Source organism: Eucalyptus grandis, chromosome 10 (assembly GCF_016545825.1).
Source record: "Eucalyptus grandis isolate ANBG69807.140 chromosome 10, ASM1654582v1, whole genome shotgun sequence".
Taxonomy (NCBI): domain Eukaryota; kingdom Viridiplantae; phylum Streptophyta; class Magnoliopsida; order Myrtales; family Myrtaceae; genus Eucalyptus; species Eucalyptus grandis.
This window is the reverse complement of record NC_052621.1, coordinates 25,171,905-25,190,669: the sequence shown is the minus strand read 5'-3', so window position 1 is coordinate 25,190,669 and position 18,765 is coordinate 25,171,905. Positions and strand designations below refer to the sequence as shown.

The window sequence follows — 18,765 nt, the reverse complement described above, 5'->3', positions numbered from 1 at the left end:
TTATAGACATACTAGTTTGGCACATTTCGACACAAGCAATAGCTAGCTAACCCTCGCCGACTTGGGTGAGTCGCACACTTGCCAAGCAAGAGTCGCGACTTTGCTCGCCACTCTCCTTTAAATTAGATTAATACCATTAAAAAATCAAAAATAGTACAACCGTGACAAAATGAGAGTAAAATCCAAAATTAGTACACTAGTCAACTCTCACATGTTATCAAATTTAGTAATTATTCAAACAATATGGTCTAGAGTAATCGATGTAAGACGAAGACCACCCAAAAGTTCAAATGTTAAAAACACCATATGGTCATTCAATAGAACTAAAGGGCATGAAAAAGCAAAGTGCGCCTAGTACAAGCAAGGCCGATGCCCATAGAAATGTCAAATAAATGACTATCGCTGCAAAAATTGTATCCTAATGGAGCAATACTCAAAGAGTCAAGATTTATAGTGCATTCCTAATGACAATCCTTAATAAAGAGAAAATTGGTGGCAATGCCAAGATGATCATCAACTTTCACCATTTACACATATTTTGAGCCTAATGATCTTTTCGTTTCTCAACCCAAGAACCCAGCCTATGTTACATCCCTTGCAAAGTCTTTTCTAATTAGGGCACTCGAATTAACATAGGGATTCACATGTTTTAAGCATCGCTTGAAGAAGTGCGGGAAAGATTATTTCTTTCTCATTTTACAAGGTTCTTGACTTGTAAACCTAGAAATGACTACAGAGTTGTTCTTTCAATAGCCTTGAGTCAAAGAGTCCATTTGTTAAGCTACTGACCAAGCCCACATTACGGTCCCTGTTAAAGATCCCTCAGATTGGTAAGGTCGTACCGCTTGCGAGAATACTCGGACCCTTGTCGACATAATGAGATGGAATAATTCTTCTAAAATAGCCCTTTTGAATGAGAGAGTGAAAATCATTTCTAGCTAAAAGTCTCTCATTTAGTATTCTTAGGAAATCCATGTCATGAGTGAAAATTGTCTTGAACGATGATTCTCTCTAGTGGAAATTTGGGTGATGCAAAGGTCATTATGTATGAACTCCGATTGAATTGATAAATTTTAGTGGATTTTGAAGTGTGCATTCCAGAATAGCCTTAATTGTTTATTTTTTTGGTAAATGCATTTTTGCTCTAAATCATGTCTGATAGGTAATGTTTTCTCAAAGACCCAAGAGCTCCTAACATTCAGGTTCCTTTCAGAATGCCTCATGATATTAGGAGATGAGAATCCATCATGAACATTTAAGGTGTTTTTTTGATGTTCCAAAATTTATTTCTACCAAGAGGTGAGAGGCCTCCACAGGATATTTAAGTTCCAGAAGACATATTCTCAAGAATCAGAGATATCACCAAGTAAGTATATCTCTACCCTTATTCTAAATACTTGTCATTGTGCGGGTATTATTGACACTTGACTTGGTCAAGCTGTCCCTTTATATTGGCCTGGCGTGCTTTTGTGGCCCAGCGTCCATTTCATCGACTCGGCGTGCTTTAGTAGCTCGGTGTCCTTTATATTGACCTAACGTGCTTTCACAGCCCAAAGTCTTTTTCATCGACCCAACATGCTTCCGTAGCCTGGTGTCCTTTATATTGACCTCGGCGCGCTTTTATAACTTAGAGTCCTTTTCATCGACCCGACATGCTTCCGTAGCCCATGTCCTTTATATTAATTTGACGTGCTTTCGCAGCCCGGCGTGCTTTGAGTCCCTTTCATCAACTCGACGTGCTTTTGTAACTCAGTGTCCTTTATATTGACCTCGTGTGCTTCCATAGCCCAGTATCCTTTATATTAACCTGGTGTGCCTTTGTAGCCTAGAGTCCTTTTCATCGACCTAACATGCTTCCATAGCCCTGTGTCTTTTATATTGACCTAACGTGCTTTCGTAGCCCAAAGTCCTTTTCATCGACCTAGTATGCTTCCGTAGCCTAGAGTTCTTTTCATCGACTCGGCATGCTTCTATAACCTAAGTTCCTTTTCAGTAATTGAGAGTTTATAGATTTCACCAAAATCTTTCAATCAATTGTTGACATCTTAGTTTGAATCTGAATGTCACAAAATATTTCTATCTAAACATTTCACTCTGAATGTGAATGCTTTTCAATCTTTCTTGTTATATCTTAGTCTTGATCTAGGTATTTCGGATTCCAAAATTTTGACATCTCATTCAGGCGACTGTAGAAAGGTACGGGATCCTGGAAAAATGATATCCTGTTTAAGCAACTGTAAAATGGTACGAGTTCTAGACAATATATGTTTCCCATTCAGGCGACTGTAAAAAGGTACGGGTCTTAGCAAGTGTTTTCCCGTTTAGGCGACCATAGAAATGTATGGGTCCTAGACATTATATTTGTAGCTCTAACAGGCGACCGTAGAAAAGTACGGGTCCTGGAAAAGCTGCTTCTTATTCAGGCGATCATATAAAGGTACGGATCCTTGAAAAGTGATTTCCTGTTTAGGTGACTGTAGAATGGTACGGGTTCTAAACAATAGTTGTTTCCTGTTTAGGCGACTGTAGAAAAGTACGGGTCCTAAACAATATTTGTTGCTCTAATAGGTGATTGTAGAAAGGTAAGGGTCTTGGAAAAGCAATCTCCCCGTTCAAGCGACCGTAGTTTAGTGCAGGTCCTGAAAAGTGATTTCCCGTTTAGGCGACCGTAGAAAGGTATGGGTTCTAAACAATGTTTATGGCTCTAACAAGCGACCATAGAAATGTACAGGTCCTGGAAAAGCCGTTTCCTATTTAGGCGACCGTAGAAATGTACGAGTCCTGAAAAGTGAATCCCTGTTTAGGCAATCGTAGAATGTTACGAGTTCTAGATAACATCTATTTCCCATTGAGGCGATCGTAGAAAGGTACGAGTTCTAGAAAGTGAGTTCTCGTTTAGGCGATCGTAGAATGGTACGGGTCCTAGATAACAACTATTTCCCATTCAGGGCGATCGTAGAAAGATACGGATTCTCGAGAAACCAATTTTTTCGTCAAGGCGACCAAAGAAAGGTTCGGGTCCTAGACAACCAAAAACTACCATACTGGGCAACTGTAGAGAGGTACGAGTCATAGGAAAGCAGTCTCCTTACAAAACCTTGTTACTATTCTGGACAAACGTAGAAATGTACGAAATCTAAACATGTAACACAAACTATCTTGAATTACTCTATTCTCTTCAAATGTAAGTTATTACAGGTAGCTCCCTTTACCATTTATATTAGCATTCCCATGCATCACATAAATTGTCTTTAAAAAAAACTGAATTCATTTTCCAACAAAAATCATTTAATGCATGTGCATAATTAAAATTTAGCTCTCAATTTGTCTTTGAAAACAACCCGAGCTCACATTCAAAGTGGGACAGTTATGTACATCTAAATTTTGACGACCCAGTCATTAATTTTTGCATAAAAATTAGGCATTAATTTTAACCCAAAAAATAAAATTATATGCATAGCATATAATTTTAGGCACATCTTGTCATGATAAGAAATAACGATTTGATATATTCAATAAATATTTTATGTATTCAAACGATATATACCAAGAGGTATGTTTCGCTGAAAATTAGAAGGTTCCGATGGAATATTTCATACGGGATATATATTTGGTGTTAATCTTTCGGGTAATATGAATTTTTGACATAATAAAATAAACATTAGATCTTTCAATCGTTGATGGGCATGAACAAAGGAAAGAAAATGAAAATAAAATCATGAAGATTACGTTTTAGCCGTACGAGATGCAATCGGAAAGAAGCTGAAAATTTTGCTTCTTCCATATAGGAGCTCAATTTCGTTGCGTATAAAAAGGGGCTCTTCCGTTCGATCTTCGGGGAAAAGCCAAAAAAGTTTCGGGAGAAAAATTTGAGAGGAGAACAAAAAAGAAATTTAGAGCAAAAAAAACGTGAGGAGAATTGGAAAAAGAAAATCTGTGAGGGACAAAGTGAAAAGAGGAAGAATTTCATGAAAAAGAAAAAAAGGAAAAAGGAAACCCCCTCCCTATTCTCGTCCAAGAGAAGTATTGTCTCTTCCTCTCGGCAAGCTGCAAAGAAAGAAAAGCAGCAGCAGATAAAAGAAGTCAGCAGAGATTGACATAGAGGGAGAAGACGTGAGAGTAACGGGAAAGAGAGAAAAGGAAAAAACAAAAACAAAAACAGGAGAAGAAGAAGGAGGACAGGTCCCCGTTCGCACTTCCCTCCGTAGCTATCGACGCCACCGCCGGCCTCCGTTCGCAAGCACACCTGCGCCGACCGTCGCGCCTGCGCCGTCGCACTCGCGCCATTGTGCACGCACTGTCACGCCCGAACCGAGTGCGCACACATCCCACCGCGGTCGATCAAATATGCGACATCCCAGATACGTCGTCGACCCATTCATTTCATTACGCATGCGGAAGCGAAACAAATCCCCTGACAACATTTAACTTGGGATAGAAAAGCAGGCAATCAATCACAATACCAAACACTCATTTCCAAACACATAGGTTTAAATACAACTCTGGACTGTCTACAAAATAGACTAGCTCGACAAAAGGGGAACCATCCTAAAACCAACTAGCGGGACACGTTCACCGATACTTCAATCTCCACATTTCCAGACTTAAGGCTTCGGGTCCTCCACGACCGCCATCTAGGGACCTGAAATTTTAATCCCACAACCGGGATGAGACGATATCTCAGCAAGTTCAACCCCCCTAAACCCCTATTAGAAAGAAAATACACCCCGGGTGGCCTAGCCACATCACATAAAAGACTTACCTCGCCTCAGTTCCTTCCTGCAGGTTAGCACAATTCAAATCACTCAACCACAAATAGTAATATGAACTTAAACAACCGGAACGCATTCTCTTTCATATAACCAACAACCGCGGGGGTCCTGATTATAAGACTAAATCGTTATGACACGTCTCATTCCATGCCACACAATTCCGTCCCATAATCCAACACATCAATAACACTCAACATGCATTCCAATTGCTATTCACTGCCACACAAGGGCATAGCCTACTCAGCTTCGGCTATCTACCGACACTAATGCCGCATCGCTCCCCATGGAGCTCGGCTTCGTCATTACGTCGACGGCATTCCCGGAGCATCGTCTCCCCCCTTGAGCACGGCTTCATCACTACGTCGACGGCATTCCCGAAGGAGCATCGATCCGCCGGCCCACCTCTACTGCGACCGGCATCCACCGCGTGGGCATCCCATATAGGGGCAAGTCCGGCTCAACAGCCCAGACGATTCCTCTTAGTTATCACACAGTCAAAGCATACTCGGCCCCAGGACACTTTATATTTCACTCAATGCTTCCACTTAAAATAGTGATCCCGGCCATTTTTCTTCATATTAAAAATATTCCAGAAATTACTCACGTGTGTGGGGACACGCTAATTTCGAATCAAAAAGCCAATATCTCATTTTTTTTCAAACCCCACTATTTAATATAATCATTAAAATCCAATTTTTGCATCAAAGCCCCACATTTGGGTTTTTATGAATAAAATCCATATTTATCACAATCAACACTCAATTTGCCACATCCATTCACCAAATTCAAATTCTAAATGCACAACAGTGATCAGCACGAAATTCTAAGAAAATAAGGTTCCCAAATAATTTTCAGAATTTATTAAATAATTAAATTTATTCCGAAAATTAATTAAATAATAATATCCATATATTTCACGATCCACGCTCAATTTATAATATCAACCATCAATTTCGAAATCCGAATGCACAGCAGTGATCGGCACGAAATTCTAAGCAATCGGGTCAAAAATAATTTTTCCATTTTTTTATAATAATATTTTAATAATTTCGGAATATAATATAATATTATAAATTCCAGAATTCGAAATCATTAAATAATTCAAAAGTAAAACCCTATTATGTCACATCAAGGCTTTATATTAAAATAAACATACTTAACTTTAAACTAAACACACTTTAACTTAATTAAGCATCTTAATATAATCCTCAACTAAATAAACTAATCTAACCACCTAAACTTACTTAACTTAGACTAAGCACACTTAGGGCATCATTAACCGTCTAATCAAGTTTAGTGAGCTAAACTCACCGGATTAGCGAACCGAGCGGACCAAAACGACGGGGACGACGCGAGGATCGACTTTCCTCAAGGCAGGCCGAGCATCCAGGCTCGGGAAGGTGGCCAAAACGGGCCAAACATGGGCTGCCATACCCATTTTCTTGGTTGCTAATCGGGGCCGAGAGGGAGCAGATCCGGCGCCGGAATTGGCGGAGGACGGCGGTCCGGCTGGGCTGCAGCCAGCCTTCGACACCTCCTCGATCTGCTGGGTTTTCAAGCGAAACCGGAGACGGAGAAGAGAAGAGAGAGGGCGACGGTGGCGCGGCCGCGAGCAGCTTGGCGGCGGCGACGACGAGTGGACGGGCAAAGGCGTGAGGTCCGGCGGCTTCTCCGGCTTCGCTGGTTGCTGGGTTTTCGAAGAAGAAGGAGATGAAGAAGATGGAGATGCGAGCAGGGAGGGCGAGTGGCGAGGCACACAGGCGATGCGAGGGTAGACGCGCGGCGGCGGCGGCGACAACGGCAAGCTCCGGCAACGGGTGTGGGCGTGAGCTCGGCTGGCTTCCGTCAGCTGCCGCACGCACGAGCTGCTGCCTTCCTTCCCCCCTCTCTCTCTCTCTCTCTCTTTCTTCCCAAGGTTGAAGATGAAGTGAAAGCTCACATTTTCAAGAGCCAATCTCCACCCTCCATTTGTCAAGATCTCAACCCTTGGCCTCAACCACCATGACATCATCCTATGTCATCTTCCACTCACTCAAACCCCCTCCCATAACTTCTCCAATGGTTGCACTTTCATTTTCCGCCGGGGTCCAATTCTTGTACATCCAATTTCTTCAATTCCCATCAATTCTCTTCCAATTGAGTTCAAATTGAAGTCCATAAAATTAATCCAATGTCACCACACTTCAATTCACATCTTCACTTGTCCGTAGAACCAACTTAAGTCCCAAAAGCGCGACCAAAAGCGGCGTACTAATTTCTCGAGCTAAAATAGCCATTCTCGGATTTAATTTGCCAAAGAACTCTAATTGCATGAAAAATCCTCCAAAGATGAGTTAATATTCCTAAAATGATTTGTGACACACCAGACTTCCAATTCCTGAATTCGATCTCAATTCCACGGTTAATTTCACCTTGGCACGATACTAGCGCGGCCCAACCTACCGGGTAGCCTTTAGAAATTTTCATACATTTGACCTATGGTTGATCATCTCAAGCCACAATGTACATCTCTGAAACATTGGCAACTTTCGGTTGTCGGGGTAATTTCAAGGTTTCAAATACGAACACAGGGTACCCAATCGACAGAAAAGTCGGTCCAATGCCAATCGATAAGAATTGTGCAATCTGGTGGAATCACCCACACTCGATCACATGCCTCTGTCGAGTCGACCTATCACCGATCTCTAATTGATTTTTAATTGTGCCGTAATGACCCTTGCAGATTAGCTCGATCGAAAAATCGCTTCCTAGTCAAATTCTCGAGTTTGATGCATTAGAAATTCTTAACAGCTTCACCCGATAGACTAGTTTTCACATGAGTAGCCGACTCAAGGAAAAGAACTATATGCGTGCCAACGAAATGCCCGTCTCAATTTATTGAAAATAGAATCAGAAAATTGGGATGTCACACGCACTGCCGGTAACGCCGAAGCTGCCGCCGACCCGCGACCGCCGCCCTGTAGCTGTCCAAAGCTCGCCCCCGCTGGTCGCCGTCCGTGAAGCCCGCGAAGCCGCATCTCGCTCCCACATCTACCCAACGTCGCCTGACCCGCCGGTCTCCGCCGCTTCGCAGCCACAACCCAAGCACCGCACGCCCGAGCGACCCCTTCCCCGGTCGCGATCTGCCCAGTCATCACCCGGCATCTCCGCTCCGCCTTCGCCCGCTGTCTCTCGTGCTGACCGACTTTGCTCCTGCGCCGCCGATCGGGCCAGTTTCACCTCGCTACTCGCCCGCTCGGTGCCGGGCCGCGCGCCGCCTCTACTCGACACCACCGCCGCCCTACAGCCCCATCCGAAGTCGCCCGTCTCCGCCGATCTCGCACGCCGCTCGGGCTTCCTCCGAGCACCGCAACCCAAGCTGCTCCTCCCATTTGCCCGCTGGTCCGCCGCCGCCGCCTGCCGCCGCCGGTCCTCACCGGAGCTTCGGCGACCCACCATCACAAAGCGACGACTTTGAGCCACTACCGAGCAACCGAGTTGTGGGTCCCCAAGCTTTGCGGCTATGTAACCGCCGACGTTCACAAATCCCGCGCCTTTTTTAGGAAAAAAGAAAAGTTAAGGTAGTTTATTTTTTTCTTTTATTATTTTTTTTATCAAGTTTAGTTATTATTGTTCGAATTGGAACATTGGATCTCAATGTTCATTTTATGAATATTGTAAGCATTATCCGTAGGGTTTTGCCTAAAATTATTGTAATTATTAATTTGATCTGTAAGACGTCGGATCATTTTTTAATTATATTAATCTTTTGGGCATTTTAATAGTATTCCGATTCTTGAATCATTATAGTTATTAATTTGGTCCATAAAATTTCAGATCAAATTTCTAATTATTTTGAACTTTCTTATATGTTGTGATGTTTAGGATTAAATTAATCGTTAATTTAATCCGTGAGACAACGGATTATTTTTTTGATTATTTTAATCCTTTATTTGTTGAATATCTTGATTAGTTTAGATATAATATTTACTTGATAATTGTTTGTTTTGAAAAACACTAAAAAAATTAAAAATCAAAAATTAAAAATCAAATTTTGCATTGGAGTGTGTTGATTTAATAAATTAGGATTTTATTTTTTTTAGGATTGCACTTTTAGATAATTTTTAGAATAAATTAGATTAATATATATATATATATATATATATATATATATATATAAGGGCTTAGATAATCTTTGCACATTTTAATAATCCCATTCTTCTAAAAAAATATTTTCTAAGATAGGATAGGTATAAGTCAAATTAATCCCTAAAACATATTTAAAAATCATTCATTTAAAATAGTTTAATTAGGGTTTTTATTAATTTCGAATTTCAAATAAAAAAGTACAAAAATGTTAGGCGCGTGTCAAATAGTTCGCATAATAGGTTCATTTAATTAGAATTTGCTTGTTAGTAAAATTAGGTCATGTAGTTAAAATGCATGTTTTAATTTCGAGATAAAAGAAAAAAAAAAAAAAAAATTGTTTACTTTGTATATTTAATTCTTTTGATGCAATTCGTTTGATTCATTGAATGTTTAATGATGATTGAGCACCCGTGATTTAAATTAAAATAAATCAAAACTGCCTTCAAAAATATTTTTTAAAATAAAAAGAATAATACCGAAAGAAAATTAGAGAAATCTAGTGTAACCAAGTCCTTATACCCAAAGTTTCTAGTTTATAGGAGTAAAATAATTCTCCCATTATTTTGCTTAGATGTCTAATCAACCTATTATAAACTGATTAGTGGTGACTCTTAAATAAAATCTATTTGCATGTTAAAAATTTGAACATAAGTCGCAAATTGGTATGGGCTTAGGAGAGCCGAGCTAAATCTAAAACTTATAGTCCATTAGTCTAAACCTTAAGTGGTTCGCCCGAAAATTAGGTCGCAACAATAACCCTCCAGTGGGTCTAGACTTTGACACCTGACTTGAGACAATGAGGATTATGAATCGAATTCTAGCCCCTTAAACGTGGATTTTGTAAGGGGTCACTGTTGTCCATCTAGTCTCTGAGGTTACAACTTTGGCATCAAGGTCTGCTTAGGTGCCATGTTCAAGTCGTAATCTCAAGCCTTGGATCTAGGTGGTGGGTCGTTTCAAACCCTCATAAATCCTTGAGTAAACTTCCAAGGTCCAGGGTTAGGGCCTCTAGATCCAACCTTCAGTCCTAGGCCCAACCCTTGGTATCCCAAATCTAGGCATTGTTCTAAATCTAAGCACTGGTCCGAGTCTAAAGGCTCTTGCCATTGTGCATTAAAATAGGGTTTATTGTTCAAAAAGCCCGTCTAAAGTTTTCTAGTATCTAAATGAAAAGACAAAAAGGGTTCTACCTAGAAAAGTCCAACCGAGATTACTTCATTTTTCCTAAGAGTACTTAATGATTTTTTATTTTATTTTTTGTAAATCCTTTGCAAAACCTAGCCCTGTTTTTACAATATATGCAGTACTCATGATTTGTAATCTCATCTATCTAATCAAATCACGCATCCTGACGTAATAAAATATAGTCAACTTCCAACAAGATAGCATCTCAAAAGCATGTGCGCTATGGCAAGACCCCCGTAGCATTGTTCCTCCCTTATATCCAATTCATCAAGCAATCCCTCATCAGTAAACTAATCTGCCAATTGCATTGGGTGGATCCATCCACCTCCTCGAACTAGAACACAAACTAATAAGCAGTCTTTAACTTAAGGGTTTGACGAGGTTGAGTGTTATTTCCAGCAAGACTTTATCTCCCATCTCTCTCTTTTTCTTTTTTTTTTTATGGAATCTCTCCAATTTGTTCAATGTGTCTTGCCACACAAAAACATTCTCTCTCCCCTCATGCTCCTTTCCATTGTGTCAATTACGAGTGGCGAACCTCCACATCTATTCGCGATTTTCGTGCAACCTTTTTCAGCTCGTGTATTGGCTAGCGGTTTAGGCCCAAGTTCCTCGACGAGTAATTTCCGCGCTTCTTTCATTATCTAAAGGTTGGATTTTAATCTCTTCACAATCCATTGAGAGCATTCTTTAGAGAAACGAGTTGTTAGGACCACCTTTGAGTCCAGCTCCTTCACGAATTCCCACATCCTGGAGTCTAAAATGCTTCCACGCATCATCAAGAAACAACACAATTATTCTTTCTTTCTTTCTAAACTCTCCGGCAACATCGCTACTTATTTCTTTCCATTGTATTTTGGCAACACAGCGATCGCAACTCTGCAATCAAATCAGAAGCTATAGAAATTGACATAAAAATAAAATGAGGAATAACGAAAAGGACATGAGAAATTTACTTGTGCCTTAGTCCGAACATCGAAACCTATATTCACAGCAAAATCAACAAAAAAGGTTTCATCCACGGGAAAACCAACAAAAAATCTATTGATAAATTGGAGAATCTCAGAGTTACGGTCACTCACGATCAAGTATTTCACAGCCCTATAACTTACACCTAAACCCACAGCGTTTATCCTCAACATTAGTGCTCAACAAATTACTATTAATTTGACCCAAAAAAAATTACTCTTAACATCTGAATTTTTGTAGATTAATAGAGCATATACATTAAAAAGAAGGGGGGCGGGGGGCGTTAGTTCGGTCCAATTATTCTTCAGCCCGTGACGGTTGGCGCAGCCATATCCGAGATTCTCTCTTCTTTGACCCATTCAAACCCACGAAATCTCAACAGAGAAACCTATCTTATCCAAGTTCAAATGACCATAGTACTTGAAGCCTCCCCAAAAACGGAAGAGCTCATCTCTCTCTCTCTCTCTCTCTCTCTCTGTGGCGTCCGAAGAAGATGGAGATGCGAGCAAAAGAACAGGTGCGACCCAAACACTTGTTATCTCGGTTCATCTTTGATCTAAATAAAATAAAATAAAATAAATAACGTCATCGTAATGTTCGCAGGAAATCTGACTGATATTGAAGCTTTTTGTTCATGGTTTTGCCTGAATTCCCCATCGATGAGATGGTGTCAGATCCAAACATTACTATAACGTTGCAAACAGAACCCTCGCTCAATATTGCTCACGTCTGACGAGATGTCGCAGAGAAATATAGGTGAGATGACGCCTATTTTTTGTTCGATCCGAGGACAGCCCGGTGTCCTTTTGTTTGTCATTGGTTGCTTCCTTCATGAGTCATCAAATATCATTTTCCGAGATTTTATCTGTTACTGCAAGTGACATATTCTTTCTTAGGGTTGGCTAGCATGACCGTCCAATGCAGAATAACAGTGGAACGGTCGAAGGCTAGCCACTAATCCTTTTGAAGGAAACCGATAACCAGTTTTAATTTGTGACCCCATGTTTCCTTTTTTTGTTCTTTCTTTTTTCTTTTTTTGACTTCAAATACCAAAGTACAAATAAATAAATACTAGCAACAAGCTCAAATTTAGAGATAACATAAAAGAAGGCCCACGAAATCAATTTTCTTAAATATGAGGAAAGAAAAAAACGAAATATAAATAATTACAAATAAAAAAATATTATAGTTTACTAAAATAATTGTTATTGTCATTACGAAAATCTATTGAATTTAAAAGATTAAAAAGCACTTGAAACATTAGCTTTGCAACTAATAACAAAATCATTGTACAATGAAATAGCTCATCATTCATTTCCTCAAACCAAATTGCTTTTAAAGGACTCTCCCATAATCTAAAATTTAGACAATTGATATCAATTATGCATAAAACAAATGAAGCAAAGAAAAATCAAAATAAGAAGAATGAGCTAGTAGAGAATTCGAAAAAAAAAATAGTAGAGTAAAAAATGCATTCGCCATATGAAAAGCCGAGATAAGAATAATAGGAGTGCTAAAACTTTTTTTAGTTCACTTGAATGCTACAAATTTGAAAACTTGATCACTTGAGTATCAATTCCGATTTATCTCGTTAGAAAATCTGACGTGGACACCGATTGTTCCACATGATTTCGCCTACACTAACATGGACAATTTTTAATTTTATTATTATTTTTTTGAATTTTTTATTTTTATGCTATTTTTTGGGGTTAGCAAGGGTCACCGATGACCCTCATTAGTCACAATGGACCTAGGCAAGGCCGCAAGGGCCTTCAAAGCCATATGGGTGAGGGTTGCCTTGCCCTCGCCACGAAGGCCTTGGGTGAGGACATCACAGCCTCTCCAACCACTGACGATGCCACCCAAAGCTAGCAAAGGCATCATGACCTCACAGGCTATAGGCTAGGCCGCAAGGGCCTTCATAGCCGAGGATGAGGGTTTTGCGGCCTGCCAGGGTGACCATCGCTAGCCCTAAAGAATAAAAGAAAAATAGAAGTAAAATAAAAAATTCAAAAATCTAAAGTTAAAAATTTCACATATGATGATTTGTCGAAATTGGCACTTAAATAATCAATTTTTACCTCAATGTGGCACTCGAGTGAGAGAAAAAAAAAATTAGTACTCAAGTGAGCATCGTACGAAAATTTAGCATTCATACTGTTCTTGCCCTTAAAAAGTTATAAGAAGAAAACGATCTTTTTTTCTTATTTAAAGAAACAAATTAAAGTGTTAATCTTCAAGAAAAATGATTCAGTGTGGCCTTTTAATTTTGTCTCTAAAATTTCAGGTTCCAATAGGGAACATAGAAGTCAAGAAAATGAAAAAGAGGGAAATATGAAATCAACGATTAAACCGGTTGAGGAAGTCTGCGGGTTTCCTCCAAAAAGATATGTGGCTGGCCTTTGACCGTTCCACCGTCATTCTGCAGTGGGCGGTCACCCAAGCATTTTCCTTTATTTTATTTCCGGATTTTGTTAGCCGGCAGCGGTCGTTTCGCAGTGGGCATCGGTGAGGAAAAGATTCGACAATTACGGTCCTATTGCTGAGCTCTGATCTTTATTTGCACTGGCGTGTCTCTATATACACAAGATGTACATTTCAAGTTCTATGAATGAGATATCGTTGAGTTACTAGGAAATCGAGATGGGTGGATAATGATGGTGACCAATGATTCGGTGATGATCCGGCAACACATGGAGGTGGTTGATAGTCATATTCTAGAGATTGGACATGGCCAATGATGTATTGTGCTATTTTCAATCTGATATAAATCATTGTTGAAACTTTGATTGTCTAAGATTGAAGAATGAGTTTTGAAAGTTTATAGGTAATGATACAAAGTTGATGAGAAGAGACGATAAATAATAATTATAGTAGTAATGGTAAAATGATAAAACAATAAATAATAAAAAGAAAAAGGGAGAATAAGAGGATGGGTCTTATATTGGAAACTAGAATTTGAGCGGGTTCGTGGAGCAGTCGTCCTTCAAGATTGGTTTAATGAAGGTTCAGCAATGAATTTTGGGCTTGAACAGGGTTGGAAAGTTTGGGCTTAACGTCATTCAAATATATTTGGGCTGAATTTGAATTTTAGTGAATTTGGTTAAATAGATTGGGGGACTTGATACAAGAGCCCAAATTTGTACGCGTGGCCATATCTAGAAATAAAATAACAAGTAATAAAATAAATAAAATTAGAAAACTGTTAGAAAAATAGGCATTGATTAGGCAGTTAGATTTTAGTATTAAAATTAGCTTAGTTTCATTTAGTTAGTGTACACGTGATATAGGGTTTTAGTGGACACATTTAATTTTGTTTTGTTTTAGAAGGTCGATTTTTTTTAAAAGAAATTGAACTCAATTTGAATTAAGCTCATGAGGGTTACTATCCTATTCTTTGCCCGATTCTTATTGGGTTTTTTAATTGTACTCCATTCGTTAATTATCCTTTCACTACTATCTTTGAGTGAATCGATTGTGATTCTTTTATATTTTTTTAATTGTGATTTTCATATTTTAATTGAATGGTTATATTACATTTTAGGACCACAATAAATACAAAAACATTGCATGGACACTTATGGTGCGTTTGGTAATGTTTCTGTTCAAATTTTTTTTTTTGGTAAAGACTATTCAAAAATTGTTCCAGGGAATAGAAATAGAAAGAGCAATTTCTAATCCGAGGAACAATTTTTGAACAGAAGAAGGTGTTTGGTAAACTTGCTCCTAGAATAGAAAAAGAACAAAAACACGTTTGGTAAACTTGTATAATTTTTTTGTTTCTTTTTATTTTTAAATATTTTTATTTTATTTTTCCTTTTTCTTTTTTTCTTTTTTTTATATTTTCTTCCTTTTGGCCGGTCGCCGACCTCGGCCATGGCCAGCGAACGGCCGGTGAGGGCCGGCAGCCTCGCCCAGCCTTGGCGTGGCTTGTTGACCCTTGGCAAGGCCAAGGCTCGTTGTGGCTGAGCGAGCTCGGCCTCGTCGAGGGCTAACGATGCTCCAGCAAGGTCGCCGGCCATGGCCGAGGCCGACGACCGGCCAAAGAAAAAGAAGAAGAAGAAGAGAAGAAGAAAATAAAGAGAAGGAAAAAATATGAGAGAGAAAAATCGTTTCTCGGAAATGTTCCGGGAACAAGAAATAAGTTTTTTTTTTTTTTGTTTTTTGTTTCTGTTCCAAATTTGTTCCCAGGAACAAAAAATATATATTTGAAACAAAAACGTAAACAAACGCGTTTCTGTTCTTTTTTTTTTGTTCCCCGGAACAAAAAAGCAGAAATTGTGTTCATGAACACAAAAATAGAACACAAATAAACAAGGCCTTGTAGAACATAAACTTAAGTGTCATGATTGAATAAGAAAACTGCATATGATACTTAGTTAACAAATGATCAAAGTTTACATATTGGAATAGTACTAGTTAGATAACTAGTATAATCAAGTTTTAGACTCTAGATTTCTGGTTATGTAGAAAGTGATGTATATTCTAATACTTCACTTGGTTTCAAGTCGATCCCAATTCCTAATATAAAATTCTCATTCAATTAATCAAAATTGAACATCCCAATATCGTGAGGTAAAGATTTGAGAGAACTCACCGAATAGGATCGTTGATCCTAACTTATCATTTCCTCTAAACGTGTCCTTTTCATCGATGGAAAAAGGTGTCACGACAATTACACAAATCTTTCTTGTTTAGGGAGCTCTACAATTGTGTCTAAATGAGAGCTCTTCTAATAGCTAACACCTCATTCTCTCATTTCACTCTTATTTGCCTACACACACACATACATACATACATACATTCATACATATATATTTATATATTATGGGTTTCTTGTGTATCTTAGCTAATAAAAAAAACTTTGAAAAAAGTCCAATATAAATATGTATTTAATTTACATATTGGATATTTAATTTCTAGATTATGTATAGGGGTGTGCAAAAGAACCAAGAACTACTTGAAAGTAATAGTGTTGTTACACAAGCAAAGTCCATTTTCTATACATTTGATTTGCAAATTTTGGCAATGGTTTCTCATATGGTTAAAGTCATTTCTCACTTTCATCCAAAACCATAGAAAGCCATCTTCGTCTTTTCCATGGCATCTCTTCCTTCGCATTCCGACCCGAAAACAGCAATCGTGGGCTACCTGCTTCACACCCTCTCGCCGAAGGGACATCGGCCGAGTGTCACGCATCTGACTTTGCTCACTATGCCCCCTGCCTGAGTCTCACGCCCCCCTTCCATCGTACAACCACAATGCAAAATGTCCGACAAATTGATGCTGGGCGCATTCGACACATGTATTCTTTGATGGACGTTGATTGTCATGTTAATCTATTTCAGAGTGTTACCGGTTTTCTCCATTTTCCTTTACCTCCTCATTTGGCCTAATTACCCGATATTAAAAGTCGTAAGGCTAACTATGTTCAATCTCACAATCATTGCATCCGTCAACGTCCATCAAATGTATAGAAAACTGGTAACACTGTGAGGATATCATTCACGTTAAGTACATGCCGGTAATTAGTGAGGTTTATACGACGTGAAGGTCTTTTTTTTTTCACTCTCTTCATGTGTAGAAAACAAGGGTCTTTTTACTATGGAGTTAGTGATCGAATAGGCCTTTGGTTTTTTCTGACAAACTCTATGGAAATGGAATAAAAATACCAAATTGTTACTTTTTGCGAGATGAATTGCGGATGGACTTTTAAATGTCTTTGCAATTTGCACAATTAAGATAAAAATTGTTCGTCCACACTCAACAAGACCATATCCAATGTGGGAAAGGGCATTGGACTTCCAAATTCACCTCTCTTTCTCCTCTTCATCACCGCTGGACGTGGATGGTGAGCTAGGCTCAATGGACCGAACATCCAACTGACCTTGATAGGCTTGTACTTGGCTAAGCCAACGAGGCGAGGATGTTGAGCTTTGGCCTTGGACCCCTCATCTTAAAAGCAGCCCGACTATAGGCCAATGATGCATCCTCAGCGTCTAGTAAGTCCCAAGCCAAATCCTAACCCCATTCTTCTTGCGGTCCCTTATCTCCATCGCGTAACTTCCCCATGATCGTCTCATCCCTCCCTTGTAACGGGTTCTCTCAACTAGTGCTTGTACCTCATGCTCCACCATCTGTGGTTTCTTCTATGTTGCTAGACCAATGCTGTTATAATCAATGATCATCACTTTGAAATCAAGTTCTTGGTTTGAAGCCCGACCAATGCCGTTATAGTCAACGGTTGTCACTTCCAAAACAAGTTCTTGATTTGAAGCCAAAGGCATTGTCCACCCGGAATCAAGCACGTTGCATAAAACTCTGTACACCATCATGTCCCCTAAGTCGTCAACTTTTAGGAGTAGTTCATTCCAACTCTCCATTAATAATAGATTGTCGAAGCTCAAACTCCTTGTGTACGCGTTTGTAGGAGTTGCTGCAGAAGATGTTGCATTGACACTATCATCATCATCTTCAAGAAGATACTCACAAATGGATTTCAAAACATCGGATTGATTAGGCCCTCTTGAAGCATTCTCGTTTTGGCTAAAATTTGTAGCTTTGTGGTCACTGATTTTGGAAGATTGAAGGGATGTTTTGGTTTTGGAAAAGTGAAGAGTTGAAAAGACCAGCAAAGTGGGAGCTATAGGTAGGTTGAGCTTGACTGCTTGGCTAGTGGTGATTTCAACATAAATGATTTAATTCTTAGCTCCCATTTATGTTAGATCAAGTTTCTGGAAAAGGGCGTGTTTCAAATGTTCAATAAGACTTTTTTAATCACGAAAGACATGAATTAATATTTTTTATTATCCATTTTAAATTAAAAAAACCAAAGCATGGGGTGCGCTCCTTTTTATTTTATTGGGGAAGGACAATAATGTGCGCATGCATGTGCATATAAAGTAACATTTTTAGATATGATGTGTCGTGCCGTACAGGTCCAATCACATGCGCATGTGATAAAAAGAAAACTGTAGAGCTGTATTATTCTGTCTTCAAATGTACATATATTTTTTTTTAAGTGCTATTAAGTTTCAGTAAGGGTTAGTGGCTGTCCAAAGGTTATTGAAAAATATAAGGATAAGTGTACCAAAATTTTTAAAAATTATCAAAAATATGGTTGAGTTATTAAACGTTCGAAATGTGCAAATTCAATTTTAAAACTTACAATTTTTTTTTTTTGGCAATCCAGAACCACCGTACAACCGGCAATCGGCGACGTAAACCCGTAGAAGTATTAGCGCAGGGTTCTACCACCCATGGCACCCCACTTAAGTTGCGCAACGTGACGAGTAGGGGAATCGAACCCTGGCCTTCGTGTGGCTAGTGTGTACTCTAACTAACTCGCCCACTACAGGGTGTGTAAACTTATAGTTTTTTTTTTTCTTTTTCAGTTTTAAAAACTTATAGTTGATACGAGTAAATCTCTATTTTTTTTGTAAAAAAAAATCTCTCTCTTAACTCCATCCAATTTAATCAAGGGAAAATATTAATAGGGATTTTTATTACTTTTTCTCTCGAATGTTTGTTAATTTTAACTTGAATGAGGATTAATGTCTAAAATGACATCATTTTGGCTGGGTTTGGAACTTCTCCAATAATAAAAAGGGTAATTGTCGATTAATCTATAGCAAAGAACTTTTTTGTACTCTTTTCCTGTGTACAAACCCTGATGGAATGGGATAAAAACACTAAACTGTAGTTTCCACAG

General features: G+C 38.9%; 1 long non-coding RNA gene across 1 annotated transcript; it reads right to left on the bottom strand.

Moving 5' to 3' along the window:
- Nucleotides 1-4,429: 4,429 nt before the first annotated feature.
- Nucleotides 4,430-6,270, bottom strand: LOC120288883. Its single transcript, XR_005546796.1, has 2 exons — nt 6,084-6,270; nt 4,430-4,642 (listed from the first exon to the last, which is right to left on the bottom strand). It is a non-coding gene; the product is annotated as an uncharacterized LOC120288883 (long non-coding RNA).
- Between the last annotated feature and the right edge of the window lie 12,495 nt (nt 6,271-18,765).